General features: G+C 39.4%; 1 protein-coding gene and 1 non-coding gene across 9 annotated transcripts in view; both read left to right on the forward strand.

The window, feature by feature from the left end:
* The window catches only part of LOC106884166 (protocadherin Fat 4), a 693,587-nt gene that overhangs the window by 464,873 nt on the left and 224,943 nt on the right, over positions 1-3,771 (forward strand). The window lies entirely within an intron of this gene.
* Positions 2,943-3,045, forward strand: LOC128250107 (U6 spliceosomal RNA). The gene has a single exon (XR_008266230.1). It is a non-coding gene; the product is annotated as a U6 spliceosomal RNA (small nuclear RNA).

Raw genomic sequence — 3,771 nt, forward strand, 5'->3', positions numbered from 1 at the left:
ATATATATATATATATATATATATATATATATATATAGACATGCACAAAGTGCTTTCAAAAAATGCACACAGCTACAATTATATCCTTTTGTCTAAGGAAACAATATTTCGTTATTGTATGAAGAAAAGCAAAGATGTATTAATTTAGAATTTAAAAGTTAAGATTTTGTTTTGAATGTATGGAAACCAGGAAAGAAAAAATAAAACTAGTTTTCTGAAATAAAGTAGACCCTTTACAATGCAAATACCAATTAGACATTGGAATCTGGAGTTCTTTAAAACTCCAAGAATTCTTTTGATTGATATTCCATTATTTTTGGTATTATATTGTTGTCTTGAAATTTTCAATTTCTGATTCTTTCATTGCAAACAATATCATTTCAGTAGATATAATATTCCACAGACAGGCATGTAGAGATTTTGAAATTCAGACTTCTTAATCACTCAATAAGTAAGCTGTGTTATAAATTTATGTATAAAGCAGGAGTGGCCGTGTGGTAAGTAGTTTGCTTACCAGCCACATGGTTCCGGGTTCAGTCCCACTGTGTGGCACCTTGGGTAAGTGGCTTCTACTATAGCCTTGAGCAGACAAAAGCTTTGTGAGTGGATTTGGTAGACGGAAACTGAAAGATGCCCTTCTTATATATATAAATGTGTGTATGCGTGTGTGTGTTCGTGTGTGTGTGTGTGTGTGTGTGTGTGTGTTTGTCCCCCACACACACACAACAACATCACTTGATAACCGATGCTGGTGTGTTTACATCCTCCGTAACTTAGCAGTTTGGCAAAAGAGTTAGATAGAATAAGTCTTGGAGTCAATTTGTTCAACTAAAGGTGGTGCTCCAGCATGGCCACAGTCAAATGACTGAAACAAGTAAAAGAATAAAGCCTACAATGAGAATATTTCTTCATATTGACAAGTGAGAAGCTAATGATACATATACATGTGTGCGTGTGTGTTTTTATCTTTTATTTGTTTCACTCATTAGACCGTGGCCATGCTGGGGCACTGCCTTCAATTTTTTAGTCAAATCAGTCAATTCTAGCACTTATTTTAATTTGTTTATTTTTAGCCTGGTACTTATTCTGTCATTCTCTTTTTGCTGAATTACTAAGTTACAGGGACATAAACACACCAACAATGGCTGTCAAGAAGTGGTGGGGGACAAACACAGACAGAAAGACAAACACTGACAGAAAGATAAACACACACATACACACACACACACACCCTCACCCTCACACACACATACACATTCACACACACCCTCATGCACACACACACACACACACACACACACATATGACAGGTTTCTTTCAGTATACTTGAATATATATTTTATGTAGTATATATCCTTGGTTATGGCTGGTTAGAAAGTTACCATTGGTCTCACATCTATTCTTGCACTTGGCAATATCGGTGACTCATCCAAAGTGCTGGCCAGAGGCATGTAACCTCAGTCTTGGTCAGTTTGGTAATATTGTATTTTTAATCAGCAGAAGTTACAGAGTTATCAAACTTGGTGAATGTCGTACATGAAACTCTCAACTCTTCAGCTAGATTGTAACTCCTTATTTCTTTAGTGCCCACAAGGGGCTACACACAGAGAGGACAAACAAAGACAGACAAATGGATTAAGTCGATTATATCGACCCCAGTGTGTAACTGGTACTTATTTAATCGACCCCGAAAGGATGAAAGGCAAAGTCGACCTTGGCAGAATTTTAACTCAGAACGTAGCAGCAGACGAAATATCGCTAAGCGTTTCATCCGGCATGCTAACGTTTCTGCCAGCTCACCGCCTTAAAATTGTAACTTTGATTGTAACTTCTATGATAATCATCACCATTTAACATGCTCTTTTCATGCTGGCATGGGTTGAATAGCTTGACAGGAACTGGCAAGCTAGTAGACTGTGTCAAGCTTCTACTGAATGATCTGGCATGGTTTCTATGGTTGGATGCTCTTCCTAAAGTCAACCACTGTACAGTGTGTACTCAGTGCCTTTCATGTGGCACCAGCAGCAGCAGTGAGGTTGCAAGACAAAGCCCCTCAACTGAGGTGGGGGAGTAGCATTGAGGGAGGTGGATTTGTACCAGGTGACGAGAGGTTAGAGTATGAATTGAGGGACAGAAATAGGTGTTCTGCAGTGGAGGAAATACATGGCTTCTCCATTTGGGGAGAGAGATGGGGAAGATGTGACAGAGCATACACTCAGGATACAGGGAGGTGAACATAAGTGAAATGGAACCAGGGATTGGATAGGGTGAGTGGATAAGGATCGAGTGAGTTCATGAGATTGTGAAAGTAGAGTGGGAGGTGAAGGGGAAGTGGGGAACATAGTGAGTGGACACAGGTAGAAGGAGGGGGTGTTGAGAAGATACACTGTGGGGAGATTCGATAGGACATATTGTATGTAGGTAAGTTTGTGAGGGTGCATAGAGAGGGTAGGAGACAGGTGGGGAATACAGCAAGAAGTGGACCCAGGTTGGGGGATGGGGGAGTGTAAGGAAGCTGGTTTGTTCAGGAGGGGTTTGTCAGGGACAGATTATGTGCATGGACATGGACATAACCTCAATTTTACTTAGCTGGACAGGTTGTCTCAAGCACAACAAATCACCAACCATCTCTATCCTTTGCCGTCTCCTCTGAGGTTCAGTATTTGAAGATCATTTTGTTCACCGCTCCTTCATCATCATTTTACATCCACTTCCATGCTGATAGAGGTAGGACAGTTCTACAGGATTCAACAGGCCAGAAGACCACATCTTCTTTCACTTCTTGATTTTAGCATGGTTCCTACTGCTAACACTTGAAACACAAGAGCATCTATGAATTTGAATCAAACTGTTTTGATCCAAACATGTAAATCCCAATAAATTGGTTAAGTGCCCTTCTTTTGTTTGTCAACTCATATATATATATATATATATATATATATATATTGCTTCAAAAATACATATAGTAAGATTGGAATGGTACAGAGATTAGCAAGGCCCCTGTGCAAGGATGACATGCAAATTCGTGAAGCATTTCATTTTTTTTTTATAAATTTCAAAGCAGTGCTCCAGCATGGCTGCAGTCAAATGACTGAAACAAATAAAAGAATGAAAGTATATATATATATATATATATATCATCATCATCATCATCGTTTAACGTCCGCTTTCCATGCTAGCATGGGTTGGACGATTTGACTGAGGACTGGTGAAACCGGATGGCAACACCAGGCTCCAATCTAATTTGGCAGAGTTTCTACAGCTGGATGCCCTTCCTAACGCCAACCACTCAGAGAGTGTAGTGGGTGCTTTTACGTGTCACCCGCACGAAGGTCAGTCAGGCGATATATATATATATAATCATTTAACATCAATTTTCCATGCTGACATGATTTGGGCAGTTGACCTAGAATGGGCAAGCTGGAGAGCTGCACCCTGTTCCAGCGGTGTGTTTTGGCTTGGTTCCTGCAGCTGGATACCCTTCTTAATGCTAACCACTTTGCAGAGTGTACAGGGTACTAATTACATGGCAACACATACATACAACTGGTTTAAAACAGTTTCTATCCACCAAATTCTCCCACAAGGCATTGATTTACATGCACAAAGTGCTGCTCTGTAAGACCGAACTTAAAAGCACATGGTCGCAAAGTGAACTTTTTAACAAGTCATATCTGTAACTTTCAAAATAGAATATGTATGTTAAAATCTTTATAGACATTTACCTAATTCTGTATAATCAAATGCATTTTGTTTTGCTTTTTTTTTTTT

Source organism: Octopus bimaculoides, chromosome 1 (genome assembly GCF_001194135.2).
Source record: "Octopus bimaculoides isolate UCB-OBI-ISO-001 chromosome 1, ASM119413v2, whole genome shotgun sequence".
Taxonomy (NCBI): domain Eukaryota; kingdom Metazoa; phylum Mollusca; class Cephalopoda; order Octopoda; family Octopodidae; genus Octopus; species Octopus bimaculoides.